The 25,950-nt window shown below is 40.3% G+C and overlaps 1 protein-coding gene and 1 pseudogene across 2 annotated transcripts in view; one reads left to right on the top strand and one right to left on the bottom strand.

The window, feature by feature from the left end:
• CEP83 (centrosomal protein 83) overlaps positions 1-8,267 on the bottom strand; it is a 136,532-nt gene extending 128,265 nt beyond the window's left edge. The window contains exon 1 of the mRNA XM_080811989.1: positions 7,812-8,267. The gene's annotated coding sequence lies outside the window, so the exon portion shown is untranslated. The remainder of the gene's footprint in view (positions 1-7,811) is intronic.
• A 4,261-nt stretch (positions 8,268-12,528) lies between these two features.
• LOC308347028 (nuclear prelamin A recognition factor-like) lies at positions 12,529-13,811 on the top strand (annotated as a pseudogene). Its single transcript has one exon. The product of its transcript is annotated as a nuclear prelamin A recognition factor-like (transcript).
• The last annotated feature ends 12,139 nt before the right edge of the window (positions 13,812-25,950 follow it).

Here is a 25,950-nt window from a genome sequence, read left to right as displayed (position 1 = left end):
TTGATAAATCCTCTTCACAAAAGAGTCAAACAACAACCATTTCAGTGATGTGGAATTCAATCAAAGGTATTCAACAAACTGAAAAGTGTTTACTCATGAAACAACTGGGTAGGACATGAGTCTACAGCAGTCTTACCTTTGGCTACTCCCATCTCCCCCCACCTCTGTCAGTGTAGGAGTTTAACAAGCATAAGGCAAACTGGGAAGAGCAGGTTCACCACCACTGAAGAGTAATCTATTGATCTGATGCACCATGAGTTAAAGTGGAGGTTTCTGCGGTCACCTAACAGTGAGAGCCAGTGGCACCTTTAGCCTAAGGCTGTAGGACTCTATGTGGCAAGCAACAAACTAGCAGGCTAGCTGGGGATTTTACAGGAGTTCTGGAGGTTAAGACAGCTGGGGTCGGGGGGGAGGGGGGGGACTCAATAAAATAATAACTAGTGCAGGTTACACTAAGACTATGTACTAGAGACTGAAGCAGGTCCATGCCACTCACACATCCTTGGCCAACAAAGCTATACATATGGCGAGAGAGGATGGTACAAAGTAAAAGCCAGGGCAAACCTGAAAATGATGGGTGTCTGAATGCACTCCCTTACCCTCATTTAGATCCGTCAGCAGTACTAGCCATATTAGTATTAAGCATTCACTGTAATAGTCAAACTGTCTGAACATAACTTCTGACCAGTCCTTGAACACTAAGGTATGCAGACACAGGAAGCCAGGTTTAAAAAAATAAATAAAACCAGCAGAAATCAAGAACGACATAAAGTAGGGGCACCTGGGTGGCTCAGTCAGTTAAGCGTCTGCCTTCAGCTCACTTAATGATCCCAGAGTCCTGGATCAAGCCCTGCACTGGGCTTCCTGCTCAGTGGGGAAACTGCTTCTCCCTCTCCCTCTGCCTCCAAAGTCTTCAGTATAAATTCAATGAAATTCCATGAAAGTGCAAGAATTATATATTGCAAACTAAAAAAAATTGAGAGAAATTAAAAACCTAAATAGAGAGACATCACATATTCATGAATTGGAAGACTCTTAAGTTAGCTATTTTTCCCACACTGATCTACGGATTCAATGCAAATCTTATCAAATCACAACAGATGTTTTTTGTAGAAACTGACAAGTGGGTCCTAAATTTTGTATGTAAACGGAAAGAATCTGGAATCACTTTTGAAAAAGTTGGAAAGATTTACACTACCTATTTTTTTTCTTTGGATTTTTATTTGTATTTATTTTTCTTAAGTAAATGTGGGGCTCGAACTCACAACCCCAAAATGAAGAGTCGCATGTTCCACTGAGCCAGCCAGACACCTTAAACTACCCATTTTGAAACTTACTATAACAATACAGTTATCAAGGCAGTGTGGTACTGGAGTAAAGATAGGAATCTAGATGAACAGAACAGGATTGAGACTGTAAGTAAACCCTTATGATATAAGCAACTGATTTTTTTAATAGAGATGCCAATATAATTCAAGGGAAAAAGAACAGCCTTTTTAACAAATAGGGCAATCTGATATCCATGTGGCATAAAAAAAATTTTTTTTTAAACTTTAGGGTGCCTGGGTGACTCAATCAGTTAAGCGTCTGCCTTCAGCTCAGGTCATGATCCCAGGGTCCTGGGATTGAGCCCCAGGTAGGGCCCCCTGCTCAGTGAGGAATCTGCTTCTCCCTCTGCTCCTTTCCCCTCTTGTGCGCATGAATGCATGCAAACTTGTTCTCCCTCTCGAATACATAAAATCTTTAAAAAAAAATGTTTAAAACTTAGACCATACAAAAATGTTAATTCAATATGGATCCTAGATCTAAATGAAGGAGCTAAAAGTAAACAGAGGAGAAAATCTTTGTGATCTTGAATCAGGCAAAAAGTTCTTTAAACACATCAACAAGATCCTAAGCCCAAAAAGGAAAAACTTATAAACTATACTTCATCAAAAACCTCTGTACTTCAAAGACACAAGTATAAGAAAAAGTAAGCCACAGACTGGGAGAAAATCTTTGCAAATATATCTCTAATAAACGATTTTAACACAGAATATATAAAGAACTTTCACAACTCAATAATAAAACAAAAAAAATGCAGGTTAAAAAAAATGGGCAAAAGATTTGAATAGAATTCCATCAAAGATGACTTATAAAAGGCTAATAATAAGCACAGAAAAGGCAACATCATTTATACTTAGGGAAATGCAAATTAAAATCACAAGTAGAGTTTTGGGAGCCCCCATCCCCCATGTTGTTCAGTCAAGCATAGATTCTTTCTCTATGTTATGATGCTAACCAAAGACGTGACCTATCACCATTTGCAAGTTCAGATCTCTGTAGAGAGTATCTTTGTATAGATGGGTTTACATTTACAGATGGGTTTACATTTACAGTGCTACACAATGTTTCTTGACAAACAATTTTCATTTAATCAAAAAACTAAAGGTGATAAGCATTCCTATCTTGGCTTCCAGGATTCTACCCTTTCCTGGTTTTCCTCCCTACTCTCTCTCTCCACCTACCCATTACATGTGATGTTCATCAGCCCTCTTCTGATTCCACACACTCTCCTTAGTAATCCCATCTACACCCAGGATCTGAATTACCAGTATTGCTGATGACTTCTGACTCTCTCTCTCTCCAATTCAGAGAAACTTCTCCCCAGTTTTACTTGATTCGTTAACTCCCCCCTGGTTAAGTTTAATATTTCTCTGTATACACTCAGATTACACTTACATAATTCTAATCTGACATTTCCTTAATTATAATGTATTCTCTCTGCAGTTCTAGGTCAGGTGTCCTTCCAACATGCCACCAATTACACTATCATTTATCTTTATAGCACCTTCAATTTATATTACAAATAACTACATATAAATTGTAAATAACCATTCATTTTCTCCCACCAGGCACTGCTTGAGACTTGGCACTATGTCTTATTAACAATCTTCCCAGTACCTAGTATAGTGCAAGAACCATGACAGGCACTCAAATACTGACTAAACCAATAAATGGAAGAAATTAAATGTGCTTTAAATTGTAAACATATAGGGAACTTGGGTAGCGCCTTTGGTCAAGTGTCCAACTCTTGGTTTTGGATCAGGTTGTGATCTCAGGGTCATGAGACTGAGCCCCATGTTGGACTCTGCACTCAGCACGGAGTCTACTTAAGGCTCTCTTTCCCTCACCCTCTGCCACCTCTCCCCCACGTACACATGCACTTGCACTCTCCAAAATAAAACTTTAAAAATTTAATGAAAAATAAATTGTAAACACACTACCTCTGAAAAAAACTTTCAGTAATTTATTTTTTCTAAAGAGGAAACAGGCCAAAAAAGGTTAAGTGACTAACTCAGTCAAGTCTTCATCTCCTGAATCTTCCCCAAAAATCATAATGCCTATTAGTTCATGCTTACTGATCTAAGCTTCCCATTAACCTCCAGAAGTAACATAAAAATATTATTTGGAGAAGAACCATTTCAAATGCATCCACCCCAGCTTTGCTGGCTTTGTCGGCTGTAGATAACTCAGATATTAATTATTACTTAATAGTTGTTCTGTTCAATATAGACTAATCTTTAATTTAACCAGTCTTTTCACATATCCTTCATATATAATATATATCACACATCTGTATGTGAAAAATAATGTGCAAGTTACAATTTGTCAGCACTCCAAAAATATCTAATTATATTGTATGCTCTTTAAGTTTAACAATATCTCAAGTGTCTCTTAACCAAAATGTGATTCAGAGGAGAAAAACATTGAACGTGAATGCTAAAGATAAGCACTTCAACTTAGCAGGAAAATCCCTACAGTCCATTGCTAACGTTTTCAGTGGTTGCTACGTTATCCTGCAATTGTGTTACTGGGCAACAACTCAGAAGCTAGGATAGCAAGCTTACTAAAAAACAAATGACTCAAACCAGGATTTATAAAAATACTGAGACTCTACTTTTTTATACCTTTAAATGAAACAATTCCTGTCATAAGCATCAGATATAGGATTAACAGCAAGACTACAAAAATTACCCAGAATTTATTTAAAGACATATTTCGGGAGTGACAGGCACATTCCAAAATGAAATGGATAGGTTTAGGTTCCTCCCATCTCTATGAATTTTAATGCAAAAGAAATTTAAAGTTACAATATGCAGAAAGCAAGTAACTGGGCACATCCTGCTTTCTTAATTTCTTTACTACTGGATTACATCTCAGTTAAACTTAAAAAAAAAAAAAAAAAGCTGGACTAGCTAGACTATACAGCCTGTGATCTCCCCATGACCCACAGAGGCAGCCTCAATGGAAAAACATAAAAATTAAGATAACTGCTACTTTATGAGGGCCAAATAAAAGTACTGACATAATTTATAAAGAAGACTTGACCAGAAAAAAAGTAAAATGGAACGGGGTAAAATGGAGAGATAGAGAGAAAGGGATTATATAAGGGAGGTAGAGGGAGGAGAGAGTTGGGGAAGTGTTTTTAAAATCAAGATTCTACTAAGGAAGAACCAGGAAACTGACCAAACTCCCCAAGCCCACTTGAGAGTAGTGCCAGCATTCCTGAGGGAGTTCTTACTGCTGATATCGTCATGGGAAATTCTCAAATATCACACTTTCTAGGAATAGAATCTTTCCTTCCAATTCCCATGAATTCACACTCTTTAATTCCCTTTCTTATGGTTTACAGTTGCCCTTCCTCTCTCAGCTACTCTCTCAAAGATTGTCTTTTACTTCTACTACACTATAAAAGGGGGAAAAAAGTACAAATGCACATTCCTCGTCTCTAAAAAACATTTATTCAGCAACTTCTATTTGGAAGATACTAAGGATACACCTCAGTGAGATCTGGTATACTGCCCTTAAGGAGCTTACAATCTAATTAGGAAGGTGAGGCATATACCAAAATTATAAAATGCAATATAAAGTATCAGATGAGAATGGCTAATAAAAACATCCTACAGAATTTCAGAGAAGAAAGAGTTCAGAACATGTTACCCTAAAATATGCCACTTTGGTGTATTATTTTGAGTTAAAAAAACTTAACAAACAGCAGATGCAAGAGGGGCACTCTGACCCTCCTTTTTCTTCCTGAAAATAGAAAATAAAAATCCCAGAAGAAAAAAACTCTGTACCAGAAGAAGACATTCTTATCACCAGAGATAGGGAATCAAAGCCAAGAAATATGTACAAACAAGCCTTATTAAACTAATCTTTATCTTCCTAGTCACTTCCCCACAATTCATGACTCAGCACAAAACCCCTTGTCTTTTTTACACAAATTTATTGTTTCTTTATCTAAAAGATATAAAAAAGCTTTCCGCTCAGGGCACCTAGGTGGCTCAGTGGGTTAAGCCTCTGCCTTCAGCTCAGGTCATGATCTCAGGGTCCTGGGATCCGGCCCCACATCGGGCTCTCTGCTCAGCAGGGAGCCTGCTTCCCGCCCACCCCCCCACCCCCCCACCCCCCCACCCCGCCTCTCTGCCTACTTGTGCTCTCTCTCTCAGTCAAATAAATAAATAAAATCTTTAAGAAAAAAAAGAAAAAAGCTTTCTGCTCTGGTTGCTTCAAGTCTTCCTTCTCCTGTGAAGGCCCCCAAGTACATGTAAAATTTTTTTAAAACCTGTATGCTTTCCTCTGTTAATCTGTTTTATGTCAATTTAACTCTTAGGCCAGCTAGAGACTCTAAGAGTAGAGAATTTTTCCTTCCTGGCAGAGATTACAGTGGAGTTGAACTTCATAGAAAAGTAACAATTCAGATTTTAGGAAAGAAGGGAAGAAATCAGGACAGTAGGCAGAATGACACAAAGGCTTGGGAGAAAGCACATAGGAGTTTTAGAGGATAGTGAGGAAATCGGTCTGGACACACAGTTTTTCTATGAAGAATGTGAACATGAAATGGCAGACAGAGAGTAAATTTTGAAGAGTTCAGATTAAGAAATGTGAACTTTAGTTGGTAGAAAAAAGTACTTCAGAAAATTTTTTACAGATGTACATACACACATGCCCTAAAAGTACACAGAGATTAGACAATTTGACAAAATTACGAAACTTAATACATTATGTATGACAAAATTAAAATAAAATTCAATTACTGTAGACAAGAGATAGTACCTAGAAGACACACAAAGAATTCTGACAATTAACTAATCTTTCCGTTAAGACTTCATTCTTCTAAACTTCTTGCATTAGAACTTCCATGTTACAAAATACTGACTTCTGATTACTAAGAATTTTATTACACAACATGAGTCATTCTTGATTTTTCTTCTCTGCTTGTCTTGCCCAACTCTTGAATATTTCATTACTTCAACATCAGCATATGGAAAAGAAAAAGGGGGAGGAAACTATAATGAAGTCAACGGATTTTTGCAATGTAGTAAGACATGCAACTTCAAGTTCCAATTCCCATTACCAATAGTTTGATTTCAAAGAAGTCATTCAGTCTCATAGTGTCTCAGATGTTCTCACTTCCTTTCTTACATACTTGAAAGTTTATAGAACTCAAAAAAAAAACATGAAAAAGTGCTCCGAAAACTACTGCCATACAGTCATACAAATTGTATCACTAAGGGTTCAATGAGCGGAGAAAGAGTAAGGTTATTGGCTTGACCAGGCTTAAAAGCTACTTGTAGATTGTGTTTCAATCTCCCAACACATTGTGCCCTAAATTGGTATTATTCTATCATTTGAAAAAATTCCTGAATATAGCCTGCACACTTCATCTGGTTGGAAAATATTCAAAAGAAAGAATACCAGATATACACTGTCCTATATAACCAAAGGGTAACTCAAAGCTCTTGCCACTCTCTGAAGAGTCCTGTATGACACGGATATTCAAAACATTCTAGTAATTCCACACAAAATGATTGTGAAATCAAAATTCAGTACAGAAGGTGCATATTAACTAAAACCACCTACAGGCTAAACCCATGAATTTACAGAATTCTGAATCCGGTTAATTGTAGGATAGTTACATTTAATTATATTCTAGTTGAATATTGGACTTGTTTACAGAGACGTTGCTTGGTAACAGAAGCACTGCTTTAACAACCTACTCAGTTTTAGATCTCAAGTATTCTCTGCTCATAGTCTAAACACTATCAACTATAACATATATAAGAAATTAAAAACAAGTTTCTTGCCATCCTAGACATCTCTGAGATTTCACTGAAACAGCTTCACAATTACAACTAATGTAACTGTAACTTAAGGCTTTAAAAATACTTGGCAGTGGGCATTTTTAAGAGCTAAGTGCCCATTTATTACAGTCAAAAGCTGGTAAGGATTTATCGAAATGTCCATTTAAGCCAGGCATTCATTTACTCAGTCTAGACATTATCTCTGGAATTAAAATTGTCTGCGGGGTCTTGGAAAACGGTAGCATAGTTTTTTCATCACAAATGAAACTGGTGGTACCCCACGTTCAGCCACTTAAACTAGCTACACAAGCACCGCGCAAGAGTGCATCAAAAAACACCAAAAAGGGGCGCCTGGCTGGCTCAGTCCCAAGAGCACGCGACTCTTAATCTCAGGGTGGTGAGTTCGAGTTCCTCACTCGGTGTAGAGATTACTTACATACATACATAAACTTAAAAAACAAGAAGAATTAGAAGAAGAAAAAGAAAAGAAAAAACCTCCATAAGAAGTTTCACGTGCACTTAACTCGCCACAGAACATGTCTCAGAGCCTCCATTTCTAACACCCGCTCCAATTACTTTACAGGAAAAGTAACAACAAAACATTCAAGGGCAAGTTGTGAAGAAAGGGGGAGCATTCCAAAAACTACGGGCCAGACAGTGTCCCCATAAAAAGAGGTTACGTACCAGAGTCACACACAGTCCTTGCGACTTGCGCGCGTAAAACTTAACAGCGCCCGGTGCCGTGGCCGCACTCGCCACCTGAGAACACCGGCACAGCTCCAACCACGGGCACCCGCTCGACTCTTCTCGCCCCGGCATTGGGGCTAAGGGATGCAGTTCCACACGCGGGATGCTGGCCCGGCGGGCAGCCGCTCGCGGCGCAGCCTGAAGAGGACGAGCAGGGCAAGGAGGGCCGAGCGCGCCCCTCGGACTCCCGGCTCCAGGGAAAGGTGAGGTTTCCCAGGAGAGCTCCAAGGGCGGAAAGGGCGGCGGTGGAGAGAAGAGCTTCGCTCCACCCGGGTGGACGGGCTGTCTCCGGGTAGCGAGGCAGCCCAGGAGCTGCCGACCGGCCAACACGCCACCCTCAGCCCGCCGCCCGCTGCCCGTCCAGCCCAGCGGAGCGCGTCGGTCCTGAGTCCTGAGGGCGCGCGAGCCAGGAAGTCCCGCCCCTACGCCGACGTCAGCGACGCCGCGGACGCCGGCCCCGGTCTGCAGCCGTTAGAGGGAGGAGACGAGCCGAGTTCAAGCGGGAGCGACGGCTGACTACGGCGGGAACGCCGGGTGGAGGCAGCGCTACGACGGAGCACCGGGGGACACAGATCCCTGGAGCCGAGAGCGGGCATGTGCTTCAACCAGCCGGACTGAAGAGCGTGGGTGAGCGAGGAGCCGGTCTTCCTCGCCTCCTCGCAGCGCTAGGTTTCTAGGGGATTTCCCCCCTTTTCGCGCTTCATTTTGCCGGCTCTTCGCACACTCTTGACTCTTTGAGGGCTCCGAGGGGGTCCTGCCTCTGCCTTCGTCCCCGATTGTGCACATTTAATGATCCTGGAGTCGCCTGCCTGCCACGTCAGCCTGGGAGCATGAGCTGCCGAGCGGGGAGTCCGCTCAGCTTGCCTGGAGGAACCGGCCAGGTCAGGACCAGGGCCCGGGGTGAATTCTTCCCCGCCCCCCCCATCCTGCTCCAGAGTCAGGGCCCACTGGGGATAACATTGTGAACTATTTATCTTGAGGTTGTAAACTAAAGTTGGTAGAGAAGGTACTAGTTTTTGAGAGCCTCGGTTCTATGCCAAGGGCTGAAATAAGGTAGTTTCAATCTCTAAGAATATGTAGTGGAAGAAACAGGCGCTCTTCCTTTCCCACGTTGGCTTAGTGTCCTGGTTTGGGGTGGCGGTTCTCCTGCATTGTAAAGCACAGGTTATTTTTACATAGGCTGTAGCCATGATTGGAAAGGCAACTGAGATAGGACCTTTTGGGGGGGACCATCTTTTTTTTTTTTTTTGAAATGGGGAAAGAGGAGCCATTCCACGAGAGGATGAGCTGGCTAATGGAGTGTCAGCACATGGATTACAAAGATGTGGGATATAGTATCAGTGAACAGAACATAGAATCCAGAAACAAACTGCTGTACCTTGTACAAGTGTTTAATAATACTAGCTCACATTTGCTGAGCATTTAGGTATCAAGTACAAGAGGCCTTTTTCAGGTTATATTATTTAATACTAAGCCAGGTGCAATTATCTGACTTTAGAACATTACCCAGGGCCATTACTGGTAAATGCTGAAGCCAGGAGACCTGGACTCCAGAAGTCTTCTTGGTGGTAATCAGTAAACTATATGCTATAAATCACTGCTAAGTGGGGAAAACATTAGCTGAGAAATAACAACCAATGGAGACAGGCCTTCTATCTCCTTTCTCAAATAAATACCAGACGAATCAAAAATTTAAAGAAATGTAAAGAAGGAAGCCATAAAAACACTACAAGAAGATCAAGGAGAGTATTTGTATAATCTTGAGGTGAGAAGCCTTTGCTAACTATGAAACGAAAAACAGAAGTCATAACAGAAAAAATTGGATGAAGAACAGAACAGCCTTTGCTAACTATGAAACAAAAAACAAATCATAACAGAAAAAATAACATGAAGATGATAATCTATACACAAGTTGTAATCTTCTATACACAAATAATGAACCAGTGGAACACACATTTGTATCATGTGGAAAAAGAAGGAAAAATATTCCTAATATACAAAGAGCTCATAGAATATAAATTTTAAGGGGTGCCTGGGTGGTGCAGTCTGTTAAGGATCCCACTCTTGGTTTCAGCTCAGGTCGTGATCTCAGGATTGTGAAATTGAGCCCTTCAGTGGGCTCTGTGCTCAGTGCAGAGTCTGCTTAACACTCCCTCTCCCTCTTCCCTCACCCTCCCACCCCCACATGAATGCATGTGTGCTCTCTCTAATCTTTAATTTTTAAAAAAGTATCAGTTTTCAAAACACCGCAAAAAAATTAGCAAAGGAAATCAATAGGACATATTTAAACCAAGAAAAACAAACATCTAATTAAATTAAAAAGATGTTCAACATTCCAAACAGATCCTTTTTGTCCCTCCACATACATAGGGATATGGGGTTACAACTACTATTGTGCACTGTTGGTGTTAAGGTTGAAATTGGGACAGTCGTAATTACCAAAATTTCATTAGCCTTTGCCCCAAAATCTCATTTCCTAATCCATTCATTCTAAGGAAAACATTCGTATGGATGTTCCTCACTCCCTTTTTTGTAATAAGTGTTTTTGGAAACAATGTAAGTGCCATCACTAGGATGCTAGTTAAATTACTGTGCATGTGCACAATGGAATACCCTTACGCTATTAATAACATGATGAATCTTTATTTACATGAAAATATGTTCATAGCATATAGGCCCTCCCATAAAAGTAAACTATAAATCAGCAGGAACAGCATCTTCTTGACATGAATATATATGTGTGTATAAATGTACAAAAAGATCTGGAGAGATGTTGGCCAAAAAGCAAGTGATTTTTATTTTGTCTTTTGAATTTTTTTTATCTCATTTGAATTTTTTTATAACGTCTGTATCATTTTTACAAAAAAACTTTTGTTCTATTTTTAATTAAAGCCAGTGAAAGGGGAGCCAGTTGACTGTAGACGCCCATAGTTAGATGACCAATGTAAAATAATTATATCTGAGAGCTAAATTCTCAGCTTTTTAAGTATCCATACATTTGGTGATATTAATTTACCTCAAGTTGGCAAATGTAACTCATCACTTGGACATGATGATTCCGACTTCCTAAATTGGCCACTGTATCCATACTATGTGTTGTTCTCTGTGTACCTCTCATGGTATTTGTCACACTGAATTATAATTCCCTCTTTCTGTCACTAGACTATTTGCTCCTACGATATATATCCTTTTCTGCCATATGTTATATATTTTCCCCTGATACATTATTTGTCATCTATTTTATTTTTTATGCAGAAATTTTACTTTTAATGCAGTCAAAATGCTAATGAATTATACAGATAATATTAAGGGATAGTTCAACTTTATGCCAATAAATTTGACAACTTAAGTGAAATGAACAAATTCCTAAAAAAATAAAAACAACCGACACAAGAAGAAGAAAAGCTAAATGGACCGGTATCTATTAAAGAAATGGAATTTCTAATCAGAAACTTTCCCACAAAGATAACTCCAGGGCCAGATGACTTCACCAGTAAATTTATCAGACTTTTAAAGAAGATAAAATACTAATCCTATATATTTCAGAGAATAAAGCAGGAATGAACACTTCCAAACTCATTTTATGAAGCCAATATAATCCTGATATCAAAACTTGACCTGGACATTCTACAAAAAAATTACAAACCAATAACCTTCATGAATATAATGATAAAATGCTTAATTAAATATTGGCAAATTGAACCTTGCAATATAAAATAAGATAAGATGCTAAGGAAGGTGTGGTTTAACATTGAAAAGTCAGTGTAATTCACCACACTAACAAAATGGAAGAGAAAAATAAAACAATGGTCTCAGTAGATGCAGGAAAAGCATCTGACAAACTTCAAACCCATTCACTTTAAAAAAAAAAAAATTTAAGCAAGTTAAGTATAGAAGGGAACTTCCTTAGTATAACAATCATCTTTGAAAAATGTAGTGGTGAAATATTAAATCTTTTTCCCCTAAGTTCAGGAACAATGTAAGATAAGAGTATTTGCTCTCACCACTTCTATTCAGGGTTATGTTGAAGGTCTTAATCAATGTAACAGTGTAACAAAACATAATTGATGTAATCAAGGTAACAAAATAATAAAATGCATAAAGATTGGAAAAACTTGGACTTTATGATTTCAAAATTTATAACAAAACTACAGTAATCAACACAGCTGTACTGCCAAAAACATACATATAATATAATATACATATACATATACTATATATATACATATAATTCAGAGTCCATAAATAATACCTTTACATTTATGGTCAATTGACTTTGACAAAGGTGCCAAGACAATTCAATAGGGCAAAGAATAGTCTTCTCATAAAGTTATGCTGGGAAAACATGGAAAAGAATGAACTTGGACCCCTATACATAATACAAATGTTAAGATGAAGCAAAGATCTAAATGTAAGAACTAAAACTAAAAGTCAGAAAAAACCATAGCCATAAATCTTCATGGCATAACAGTGGTTTCTTAGATGTGACACCAAGAGCACAAACAACCAAAGGAAAAAAAAAATAAATTATACTTTATCAAAATTTAAAAATTTTGTGCTTCAAAGAACACTATCAAGAAAGTGAAAAAACCACATCTCCTGGTGTGCCTCTCAGGCCAAGCCTTGCCCCCCCCCCCCACCTGCCCGGCTACAGATGAAGTGTGAGCACCATATGTGGAAGAAGAGAGAATTCCATAAGTTGGCTGATACCAAGATATTTCTGAGTAATCGGTGTGTGACAGCTGTGTGACTGTGGAGGAAGGGATCCAGGTTTCCCAGCAGAACACCAAGGACTTCTTTTGAGTTCTGAACCTTAAGAAGAAATGTGATATCTCACAGCCCAAGGTGCTGGCAGTGCCGGTATGTCCACGGCCTCTGCCTTACTTTGCTACTAAATTCTGCCTCAGTGTGACTGATGCATCCAGAAGATGCTGTGGCTTCCTCAAAAGTCTGGGGGTGTGCACTGTCTTTGATAGGATAGCTGGGGATTTCAGCTTCCTGGAGAGTCAGAAAGAACCTGTGCCTCAATGCCACCAGCACAGTGAGGAAGCCAGTGTTACCCAAGCTCACCTCCACCTGGGCTGGGCTGGGTCCCATACTTGGAACATGTGCTGGGCCACCCCACCACCACCTCTATACCACCAAGTCTGCCCAGCAGATCATGAGCTCTCTGGTGAAAGATTACTTCACCAGACAGTAGAACCTATCTTCAGACAAGATTTTCTACATTATTGTGGTCTCTGTTATGATAATAAACTGAAGGCCCTTCGAGAAGATTTTCCCATAGCTTCCCATGGTTCCTGGGGTACTGACTGAGTGCATATTAATCTCAGGTGAAATTGTTCAAATAATGGAGCAAAGTGACCTCTTGGTGAAATGACACTGCCACATACACCCCGTTTGGAGGCCTGAAGGAGAAGGCGAGGCACTGACACCATGATAGAGCCAGGACCAGCAGGTATCTGGCTCACAGCTTCAGACCTGTGGCCCAGCAGCTGTTTCATGAGGATGTGAGGGAAGTCACCTGCTGCACCCTGAGGAGCAAAGATTTCCAAGAGGTCACCGCTGAAAAGAATGGGGAGGTTCTGTTATGCTTTGCTGCTGTGTACTGCTTTCGAAACATCCAGGATGTGGTTCTGGAGTTGGAGAAGGGCAAGTTGCCATACCACTTGGTGGAAGTGCTTGCCTGGACCAGTGGATGTTTAAATGACAGAGGCCGAGCCTAGACCAAGGATGGGCATGCAGACAAGGTGCTGCTGTGGCAGGTGGAAGGCATCGACGCTGACCTCGCTGTGCAGCCCCTATACCAGCGCCCACATGCAGGAGCTATACCAGGAGCGCCTGAACAGGGCCGACTCCTCTGGAGCCCAGGAAGCCCTGCACACAATGGACCAGGGCCCAGGGCTCTCTGTCGTCACCGGAGACATCAAGTGCTAAAGGTCGAAAAGGCTGGGAGGCAGGTCCTATCAGCTGCCCAAGGAGGGAGGAAGAGCTGAGTGTGGGCATCAAAGACCCAGGAGGAAAACCACTCAGCTTCTCAGTTATCACTTTTGTTTTTTCAGAATTCTCTACCCCCTAAGTGTTGGTGGCTCCCTCAGTCAGTTTGATTTGGTGCTACCTTTGTAATAATGTGTGACTGGAATATTTTAATAAGAGAAGGACTGCCCCACGTTAAGTATCCTTTTAGCTTAAGACCAAAAAAATAGGGCACCTGGGTGGCTCAGTCGTTAAGCATCTGCCTTTGGCTCAGGTCATGATCCCAGGGTCCTGGGATCAAGCCCCGCATGGGGCTCTCTGCTCAGTGGGAAGCCTGCTTCTCCCTCTCCCATTCCCCCTGCTTGTGTCCCCTCTCTCACTGTGTCTCTCTCCAAATAAATAAATCTCAAAAAAAAAAAAAAGACAAAAAATATCCTGAAGAACAAGAATAAATGTATATTACTATCTTTTAGGCTAAAAAAAAATCCCAAAAATGTCCTGTGAGGAGATAAGACCCCAGAAGTTCAGATTCATGTACCTCAGATTTGATGTGGAAATTAAGATAGGATGCAAGCAGGCTGCTGGGTTTGTGGGGTCACACTCCACAGTCTACCTGATCTGGCTCTTATTTTTACCCACTTACATCATTCCTGAAAATGTTTTTGCTAGAACATGAATAAGTTGCAACCTTTGGGAATCAGGGGCTCATATACAAATCTGGATTTCCAGCTTTTCTGACAACAGTGGGCCACATTCCTCAGTGCTGTGGTTGCCAGAGTGCAGTAGCAGCCGCCTCTTGGGACCAGCTCTCTAACTAGGGGACCCTGTGGGTGTTTGTGGCTTGGGTCCCAGACTCATACATACTTTTATATTCAGCCTTATGGTGAACCCACCTTGAGGTGGGGAAGGTCTGGCAAGGGTGACAGGTATTACTGACAGAAGCATGTAGGGTAGAGATGGGCTGCCCTGCTTAGGCCAGGCTGTGGGTTCAGGAAGGAGTTACCTTAATCCCTCCCCAGTGGGGTTAGCAGCAAAAGACCCTCCTGATCTGCTGTTGTCCTGCCTCCTCCCTACCTGTGCTTCTTGAGGAACCCTCTCATCCTGCAGCCTGCAGCGTTCCTGTGAGCACACCTTAAAGAGGTAACAGAAAAAGCAGTTTATCCACAAAGAGAAGGGACTAGCAAGCAGCCAAAAATCTACAGAATCATGGCACTCTACATCAGGACTCATCCTTGAAATGAAAGACATCCTTGAAATGGCCTGGTGTTGGTTTTTCAAAGCACTTGGATTTTGTTAACATAAATGATGATGTCCTTAAGCCCTCCATGCTCTAAAGCCTTAGCAGCCTCAGTTTCTTTCATCCTATTCTGTATCATATTGTACCCATATACCTATCCAAGTTGATAGCTAGATATTGTGTGAAGTTGTATGTTTTGGAGGCACTTGGCTGGCTCAGAAGAGCATGAGACTCTTCATCCTGGGGTCATGAGTTCAAGCCCCACATTAGTGTAGAGATTACTTAAATAAAAGCTTTTTTTAAAAAATCGTGTATTTTTTTCCTTTCAATCTGTTCACAGATTTCATCCTCTGTAGTAACTTATATGGAATAAACAGGAAGAATGTAGGGAGAAAAAAGAAAGTGAAAAGACAACCTATAGAATGGGGGAGAATATTTGAAAATCATGTCTGCTAAGAACTTGTATTCAAAATATATCAAGAATTCTTACAATTCAACAATAAAAAGAAAAGCTAATTTAAAAGTGGATGAAGGATTTGAATAGAGACTTCTCCAAAGATATACAAACAGCCAATAAGCACATGAGAAGGTGATCAACATCATTTGTCATTAGGGAAATGTAAATCAAAACCATGATGAGATACCACTTTATACCCACTAGCATGGCGTGGACAATAACAAGCATTAGTGAGAATTTGGAGAAATAGGAACCCTCATACCCCAGTGGTGGCAATGTACAATGGTACTTTGGGAATAACTTGGCATTTTCTCAAGAGGTTAAAATATAGTTACCATATGACCCAGAAATTCCTAGGTACATACCCAAGTGAATTGGAAACCTATGATCACACAAAAATGTGGATACAAGTGTTCATAGCAGCACTATTCATAATAACTAAAAGGTAGAAATAACCCAAATCACCATCAACTAATGAGTAAATAAACAAAATGTGGTATATCTATACAATGGAATATGATTCAGCCATAAAACTGAAGTGCTGATTCATGCTACCACCTGAATAAACCTTGAACACAATTTATGCTAAGTGAAAGCTACACGTTACATGATTCCATTTATATGAACTTTCCAGAATAGGAAAATCCATAGGGATTAAGAAAATAGATTAGTAGTTGTCAGGGGCTGAGGCTGGGGATAATGGGGAGTAACTGTTAATGAATACAGGGTTTATATTTGGAGTGATAAAAATATTTTGGAATTAGATAGTGATGAGGTTGCACAGCTTTGCAAATATACTAAAAGCCGCTGAATTATTCACTTGGAAAGTGGATTTTATGGTGTATGGATTATATCAATAATAGTCATAGACAATATGATAATACCTATTATCATAGGTACATACACAGGGTACATGTGGTAACACACAAAAGAGCTACTAGAACTAATAATTTAGCAAGTCATAGGCTACAGGACCAATATACAAAAATCAGTTCTAGATCTATATACCAGCAACAAACAACTGGGAATTGAAATTGAAAATAATACCATTGATAATGTATACAGAAACATCAGAAACCTAGGGATAAACATGACAAAAGATGTGTAAGACCTCTGTATTGAAAACCACAAAACCTAGCTGGGGAAATTTTAAAAGTCTTAAATAAGTAGAGAAATACGTCATATCCATGGATGGTAAAACTCTATCGGTAAGTTCTCCATTCTTCCTAAGTTGATTTGTAAATTCAACCCAATCTGTATCAAAATTCCAGCAGGCTCTCTTTAGTTTTTTTTTTTAGACATAGATGAATTGATTCTAAAATGTATCCTAAAAGCTGAAGGACATAAAATAGCCAAAACAATAAGTAAAAAGAACAATGTTTGAAGTCTTTTACTACCAGATTATAAGATTTCTGGAAAGTTATAGTAAGCAAGATAGTGTGTTACTACATAAGGATAGGCTAGTAAATAAACAGATCCAAGTCTACAAATAGAACCCCACATATGCAGTCATTTCATTTTTTACTAAGGCACTAAAGCAATTAAATGTGAAAGAAAGTTGTTGTTACTGTTGTCTTAAAAAAATATTGCTAAAACAATTTGATATCTATTTGTTTTTTTAAAAAAAAGAACTTAGGCCTTATTTTACTCCATATACAAAAATTAATTAAAGATGGTTAATAGGCCTAACATAAAACCTGGGTCTGTAAAACTTCTAGAAAAAAACATAGAAGAACATCTTTATAACTTTGGAGTAGGCAAATATTTCTTGCATGGGACACAAAAGGCACTAATCATAAAAGAAAAATTTGACAAGTTAGACTTCATCAAAACTTAAATTTCTGTTCTTCAAAGACAGAATTACACTACAGAATGAGAAATCTGCACCACACATGTATCTAGCAAAGAACTTGTATCAGGAATATATAAAGAACTCCTACACGTTAGTAAAAAATTAAGTTATGAACAATAACACACTGAAGATAATATCTCAACAAAGTAGGTACAGAAGGAATATACCGCAACATAATAAAAAAACATATATAACAAACTCACAGCTAACATCATACCCAACAGCGAGAAGCTGGAAGATTTTCCTCTAAGATCAGAAACAAAACAAAGATGCCCATTCTCACCAATTTTATTCAACATAGAATTGGAAATGCAACTAGTAATCAAAAAGTGTACCCACACTCAGAGCAAAGGCAGGTATGTGATCCTGAGGGATAAAATCCAAACTGCAGAAAAGCTCCATAAGCTGTCAAACAACAAATGGGTTTGTCTACCACGGCAGATAAATAAAAGAAAGAATTGCCGTAAAACTGAAGGTTTTGGTATCATGGAGCTAACAAAGTTCACATTACAAGTAAGTGGAATAATGGGGCCCTTAGGAAACTAATAGGAAATTGTTTACAAGTTTAAATTTGAAATGAGAAAAAGTGAGGACATCTGTTTGGAGTATTTGAGCAAGAAAAAAATGCTCTAGGATATGGGAATTCCTTAAATAAAGAACAAGCTTTCCAGTATTGCTTTTCACATTTAATACTTTGTTGCCAGAGCCAGAACTCATGTAGAGAAATAAGCTTGTATTTCAGAATGTCAAGGAAAAAAGTTATATGTCATATGGCTCAGTGGCAGACAAAACTATTTTTGTCTCTTAAAATTTCACATACCTTCTCTTTTTCTCATCTCTCCTCCTCTCTTATTCCTCTTACCATTCTACTTTTCCTTCTTCTTCTCTTTCATCGCCTTCGTTTTTTCTTCTTCCTCAAGATCAGATTTCTCAACCTTAGTTGCCTTTTTGACTCCCTAAGAAGCCAGTTTAGATATTTCTTTTCCTAATTGCTCCCTCTGCCCCCTATGAGATCTTAAACCTCAGATATCTCAAATGTCTGCTTATATACTGCGGCTCTTTGGAGGACCACAAACCATTGTAGTATCTCGGGTTTTGTGCCCATCAAGAATGCATGCCCCATATAATAAGCTCTTTGCCCTCAAAAAAAAAATCATGTTTGGTTTACCTCTGTCTGCTCTTGAGCTTAGTATAATTTCTGGAACATAGTAGGGAATCAATCAATAAATATACTAGATGAATACTCATTGGGTAAAAAGTGAAAAATAATCTCTGCTACAAACTTATCATCCAACTAAACTAATATTCTTGGATCTTCTTTTAGACAATGCTACCTACTGCTGGTTACTGAACAATACCTCCACATTCCAAGAATGTGTTCCTGAGACTATATCCTTGTGACTTGGTATAAACTTGGAAAGCACTCTAGTCACAAAAGCAATGCATTTGCAGCCAGTTCTGAGGGCGGGTTACTTATACAGCTAATTTAATCTATCATAACTGATGTTCTTTTCCTAGCTTCAGTTTCAGACACTGATCACTGTCTAAATTCTTCACTAAATGCTGATGCTATATAGCATCTTTGGTACTTATATTCCGTTATTCAATTTTATCAGTTTCAGCTGAGGTACAAAAATTAGAGGATGAAAAGAAGGTGGAGGCACTGTGGGAGAGAGAAAAAAGAAATAGAGGTCGTTAAACTTTTCTGTTTCTTTCTTTTTTTTTTAATTTTATTTATTTGACAGGCAGAGATCACAAGTAGGCAGAGAGGCAGGCAGAGAGAGAGGAAGAAGCAGGCTCCCTGCTGAGCAGAGAGCCCGATGCCCGGCTCGATCCCAGGACCCTGAGACCATGACCCGAGCCGAAGGCAGAGGCTTTAACCCACTGAGCCACCCAGGTGCCCCTTCTGTTTCTTTTTTTATCTGTAAGAGCTCTTCTGGCTCTAAAATTTTGTGATCTTGATGGTTATGCTCTGAGTGGTTCAAAATAAAACCATCTGGCAATCTGTGGAGATGTCACTGGTTGCCTCAAGATTAGGGGGACAATGCTACCAGCATTTGTGGGTGAGGCCAGGAATGCTAAACATCCCATAATATATGGGACTTTGGTCAGTTCAGGACCTTGGAAAAGAAGACACCAGGACAGAATCAGATGAGCAAGAGATTTATTGAAGAGAATGGTTGTTAAGAATAAAGGAGAGGGACGCCTGGGTGGCTCAGTTGGTTAAGCGGCTGCCTGCGGCTCGGGTCACGATCCCAGGGTCCTGGGATCGAGTCCCACATCGGGCTCCTTGCTCAGCAGGGAGCCTGCTTCTCCCTCTGCCTCTGCCTGCCTCTCTGTCTGCCTGTGCTCACTCTCTCTGACAAATAAATAAATAAAATCTTTAAAAAAAAAAAAAAGAATAAAGGAGAAAGGAAGAAGTAGGCCAGGAGTGCCTTCACACTGATATAGTTCTGCTACTCATGAAAGAGAGGGAAGGAACCAAGGTTAGGTAGAAGAGCCTCAGGCGGCATTACAACTCTGAGAAAGTCTTGGCCGTGCCAATAGGGAACCCTGGAGCAAAATCTAATCCCCATTTGAGGGGTCCCAATTTGGGCAGGCATGGCCTGGCGCTAGAACCTTCCTGTGCTCAGCCACTGGTGGGGGGGTGGGTAGTTCAAGAAAGGTAAGGCTGTAGCATAAATGCTGTGGTGACTTGCCAAAGTATGACACTAGAAGATGGTCCGCTGACTACAAGCCCCACAGTAGGCACTCAAGGGTGCTTGCTCTCAATATTTCTCGCTCTCTCCTTTATAAAGAAAAAAAAAATAACACTTTACCCAGAAATCTTTGTCTATAAAGCAAGAAAACAAGATGATATAAACAAGAACATCTCTGAGACATGCCTAGGTGATGATTTCGACAATGTTCCTTTCCTTTTTTTTTTTTTTTCCAGGTTAAAGTTGGACACAGAATAAATGTGGGGAGACAAGTCTTGAAAGTTGAGATCCAACATGGAAAATAAGATGAATTAACTTCCCAGGCTGCCTGAGTATTCGCATTTCTGATTCGCAATGGTTTGTTTCTTCTTTTGACCTCAAAAGGTGTTGGAGAACTTAGGGAAAACTATATGGCATCTTTTATATTCTACATATGGTCGTTAAGAGGAATAGCATCAAAATTTAAAAGAGGTGGTACCATCTGGCTTACAGTATCAATAATCTTATCACAGATCCATCCCTGTGGTTTCTGTTCAGACTCTGAGGCTCTCACTTCACTGTCAACCTTATTCACATTCACAGTTTTAACACTGCAGCCGACCATTTTTTTAGTTGATGGTCTGCAACCCTTTGCCTGAGCTATAGGCAGAATTACTGTGGGTGGGAATCTTCACATCATCATTAACAAATACTTTACTAGTTTCTTTATTTGGCTAGCAGGTGCTTCTGAACAGGCCGGCTTGGAGAAATTTTCTTGGCATGATTTTTAATTTGTATCTTGATTTTTGGAGGTAAACTAATGTTATTTTTAATTGCTGCCGGAGGCATTTTGTCAAAGGATTCCTTTTTGGTTCCTTCATCTTTGTCATCTGCTTCATCTTCTTCATAAGTATCATTTCCTGATATTTCTGCAGATTTAGAAAAATTTGTATCTATTATTTATTCTCCTCTTTATGATTTCTTTGATCTTATTTTTTCTTTTTAGTCTTTCCAGCAAGTTCTCTCTTAAAAATCTGAGCAGTGTATCCCATGACCACCATAAAATACCCCTTGCACCACACTGATCGATTTCTCCACTCATGTTCTGGGAGCAGCTCCTCTAAAATTCCCCTAGACTTCTCTTCCTGAGCTAACACTTTGAAGGAGATTCCGAGGACAAACCACACCCCCATCACTCAGTTGGTCTCAGGGCTACATCTGCTCCTTCTCCTCCTCCACTACCCATTCCAAATCCTACTGTCTTCTACCTATCACCTCTGCAGGTCTTAGTAGCTTACCTGGATGTGACCCAAATCCTTTTTCCTAATGAGAATGTATGTTTATTGGCAACTATACCCTCTCAGGCAGGAATTGTGGCACATGTCCTTCCACAGTTCCAATTACATACCCAGAGGCTTCCAAGTGAATCACCTAGGATCCACATGTATTTTTCCCTTTATAGGAAAGCAACCCTTCCTCTTCCTGCTGATCTAGGTCATTTATCCCTACCAAGAATGGGGATTCCTCTTCTTGACTGCTGGTGGCCAGACACAAGAAGTCCAAAGTGCCCAAACAGTAGCCATAGCTTATAGTTCAGTGGGACTCTTACTGTGTTCCTTGACAAAAGTGTACTTCCTTTGGGAACCAGAAATTCTAAACATGCAAAGCACAGAGTTTTGAGAACAGGAAGCACAAAGTCTCCCAATGACCCACTGAGATGTTAAGTGGGACCACTTTTGCTCCCTCCACTTGTTCCTGGACCCACACATTCTTCCTATTAGGGGCGGTGCCCATCAAAGTTCTCTGATTTAGTGTATGTACTGCATCCTGAAGGATGGTACTCAATCCTCGCAGAATATTGTCTCTAAACTGCCACTTCAGCTGAGCCTTCAGTAGGGCATCTAGTGCTCTCATCAGGCTGGCTGCTTCTGGGTAGTGCAGTGGGTCGTACAACCAGTAGATGCCCTGGCCATGAGCTTCATACCTACATCACCTTTACTGTGAAGTGGTTCTCCTGTTGGGTTGCTATGTTGAGTTGAATCCCATGCCAGTGGATATGACCTTCTGTGAACTCCTAGATAGCAGTAGACGTTGAGGCTATGCAGGCACAATAGGCAAACACCCAGAATAGGTATTTATCCCTCTGAGGATGAACTACTGGTCACTACAGAATGGAAAGGGTTCAGTGTTGTTGACTTGCCACCAAATGGGTCGTTTATCTTAAGTAAAATGCCTTATCAGGGACTCAGTGTTAGTCTCTGTTGTTAGCAAGTTAGACCTCCAGATATAGAAGCAGCTAGATTGGCCTTGAAGTGGGAATTCATGCTGTTGGGCTTATGCGTGGCCTCTGTCTCTGCAAACATGACCATTCCATTCATGTGCCCACTGTGCCAGTTTTGAGGTAGGCCATGACAAAGCTTGGCTAACATCAACTAGTAGAATCTTGATATCTACTTGACTGTTCCATACCCTTTCCAATGTTGAAATCAATATGTGAAGTAGGAATCTTTACCCTTGTGACCACTCTATTATATCTGTCCACACACCTCTATTCCAGACCTCCCTGTCTCTAATCTGCCAGGCTTTTCCTTCAAAATCCTGACCAGCTGGCCAGGCCATGGCCACTGCCCAGGCAACTGTATAAATCCCCATCACAGGTGCTTCTTCTTTCAAACAAAGTAGATGACCAACTATACTGCTTGAAGCTCTGTCTGCTAGGAAGACTTTCCCTCTCTGTTGTCTATTGGGGACACCACTGAATATGGCTGTAATGTACCACCATCCATTTTTTAGTTTCCATCCACATACCAAGATGACTCCTTGGTAATCAAGTTTGAACTTTTTCTTCTCCTCAGCTGGCCATAGCGCCTGAGGAAGGGGTGCTAGTACAAGCATAGTGGGTTATGTGGGGCTGGGACTACTGTTTATGCCTTGGGATTTGAGTGTGAATGCATCATTTACATCTTATGATGAACTACTGCTGGGCCCATCAACTTTATGACAGGGCGTGTCTGACAGAATTCAGCTCATGATGGCACTCCTGGGCGCATGGTAACTTGCTTGGTGCCTCATGGTCAAGCTTTCTGCCTCTACTGGGGCCCAGAACCATGCCAGCGGCTGTTTCTTGAGAGGAGTAAAATCTTCTGCTCCAGATGGCCTGGCCTTGCTCCAAAATCCCAGAGGACTATATTGTGATCTCCTACTGGGACTTGCTTTAAATTCCACACTGACTGCTGCAGAGAGCACTGCCGTTCCAGGCCTCACTTAGAACTGGCAACCTTCCACACCCCCCAGGATCTGAGCCAGAGTGGTATTCCTTGACGTGGAATTTGTGCTTTTGGAACCCAAAGAGGCCCACCAGACACTGTGCTTCATTATAGAAGGAGATGCACGATACAGAAATTTGTCTTTTACTTTGGAGCGGATGTCTCCACATGCCACTGACTATTGGACCTCTGAAAATTTAACTGACTCTTCTTACAGTTTATCTCCCACACTTGGGAGGCATATATCTTACCAAGGCCTCTAGCGTGCAAGCCATTTCTTGCTCATCCTACTCCCGAGTATATTACCCTAAGTATATTGGTATAATATATCCGTGTAGAGTTCTATAGGATACCCAGACCGTCCAGATCTCTTCGGACTGTATTACAACAGAGGGCAGAAGAAGTAACATAGCGTTACTTGACCTCTTCCACATGAGTGTGAATTGCTTCTTATCCTTATTTCCAACTGGAATATAAAAGAATGCTTTCACCAAATCAGTGGCCATATGCCATGTACCTGCGTCCTTCTTAATCTGCCCCGGCAATTACAGCACGCCCAGCATGGCCCGACTTGGGACTGCTGCTCGCTTAAGCCTGCTGTGCCAGTCTACCTTCGTGCTGCAGGATGCACAGTGGCACTAATCACCCCCATCAACCCTGGGACACAATATCATTTTTTATTAGGTTAACTGAGGTGGGGAACAATTTCAAATGCTCGTTGGCCTTCCTCACTATGTTAGTTCTTATCTAACAGCCTAAGGACCCAATCCTTCAACTGTCAATTATGTCTGTTGCAATTATATATTCAGGTACCAGGACAAGGACCAGCAGGTGGGTCTGCAGACCCATGTGAATTCTCTGTAAGCCAGACTTTAACCAGGACTCTACTGGTTGCTTCTGTAAGCCGTGCCTTATAGAACCCAGGAACCCATGGCATGTTGATGACACTTTGGATCTCCAGTTATCAGACTCTGCTAAGAACTTAGGTCTAAAGCTCCTTGAAATGACTGGGCATTCCCCTTTTCCCACGCTCAGTGTCCCGCTCAAATAAATGTCCTGGGTCCCTCTGGGGAATGAGGAAAAGTTAAAATAACGTAGTTTTCACAATGTTGCAGAGTCCTTCTCCTAGGGACCCAGTCACTTATACAGTCAGAGGACTCCAGATTTGAAAACTGGCTCAAATTCAGGAACTCAGCAACATGTTACGGATTTTTATTGAGATTATTGCGCCTCCATTCTTGCCTGCTTCTGATTATAGATGTTATTTGCACCCTTATTAGCTACCTATCTATTTTGCCCCCGAGGTAAGATGAGAGAGGTCCTTTTGCTGTCACACTTAGGCTTTGGCTGTTCAGCCCCCAATTGCTCATTCTCTCTCTGCAGGGCATCAGTACGACTTAGTAATAACTGACCAACTCCACTGTCTTTCTAAGCATTGCTCTCCCCATGTCTTTCAAACACCTGAATCATTATACAGGCAAGGATATTCCCCACACAAGGAGAAAACTGTGGTTTGTTTTGTTTGTCCTTTACCAGTTATTTTCCCATTTTGAAAAATTATATCAGCAGCAACACTGATCTGATATTTGAATCACCAATACAATATGCCTTATCTGAATTTGTGCCTGTCTCATGTATATATGCAAATATGCTTTCTTAAGCCTTATTTCAAAATGTAAACATAAATAAAATTGCTAACAATATCCCTTTGAATATTGTTTTCTCTAAACTCTAAAATTATTTTAAGCATGTGGCATTCTCACCCTTGTTGGTGGGCATATAAATGATATAACTTCCAGAGAGGGAATTTGGCAATATCTAGCAAAATTAAAAGTTCATTTACCTTGACCCAGAATCCAACTTCTAGGAATCTATCCCAAAGAAAACATGACAAAAATATCAAATTACAAAAATGCAAGGATATTTATTATAGCGATATTTGTTTATAGTCTAAGACTTCTTCCAATCCAGATGTTCATCAGTGGGGGATTGGTTGAAATACATTGTAATGTATCTACACATGGAATATTATGCAGTTATTACAAGGTAATAACTATATGTATTGTTATGGAATGATCCTAAAACTTGTTAAGTTGTAAAAAAAAAAATTAAAAGCAAGGTACAGAACAGTGGTATGTAGTGTATTCCTTTTTTTTTTTTTTAAGATTTCATTTATTTTAGAGCATGCGTGCACATGTCGGGGGCGGGGTAGGGAAGAATCTCAAGCAGACTCTGCAGTGAGCATAGAGCCCAAGGCAGGGCTCCATCCCACGACTCTGAAATCACGTCCTGAACCAAAACCAAGAGTTGGTTGCTTAACTGACTGAGCCACCCAGGTGCCCCTAGTGTATTCCTTTTATATAAGAAACGAAGGGCAAAAAAGTACTATAAGGAAATCCTAAGCTTTCTTCAGTTATATTTTTATTAATAATACTGATGTTGTTGTTTGGAAAATAGTTCTATGCAAATATACATATAAAGCAAATAAGTGATTATGTTAGTATCATTAAAAGAACTAAAAATTTTGGAGGGTGTCTGGGTGGCTCAGTTGGTTAAGTGTCCAAATCTTGGTTTTGGCTCAGGTTATGATCTCAGGATTGTGGGACTGAG

The sequence above is a fragment of the Martes martes genome (genome assembly GCF_963455335.1).
Source record: "Martes martes genome assembly, chromosome: 8".
Classification (NCBI taxonomy): Eukaryota; Metazoa; Chordata; class Mammalia; order Carnivora; family Mustelidae; genus Martes; species Martes martes.
The sequence above is the reverse complement of the archived record's forward strand: the minus strand, read 5'-3'. Positions and strand labels throughout refer to the sequence as shown.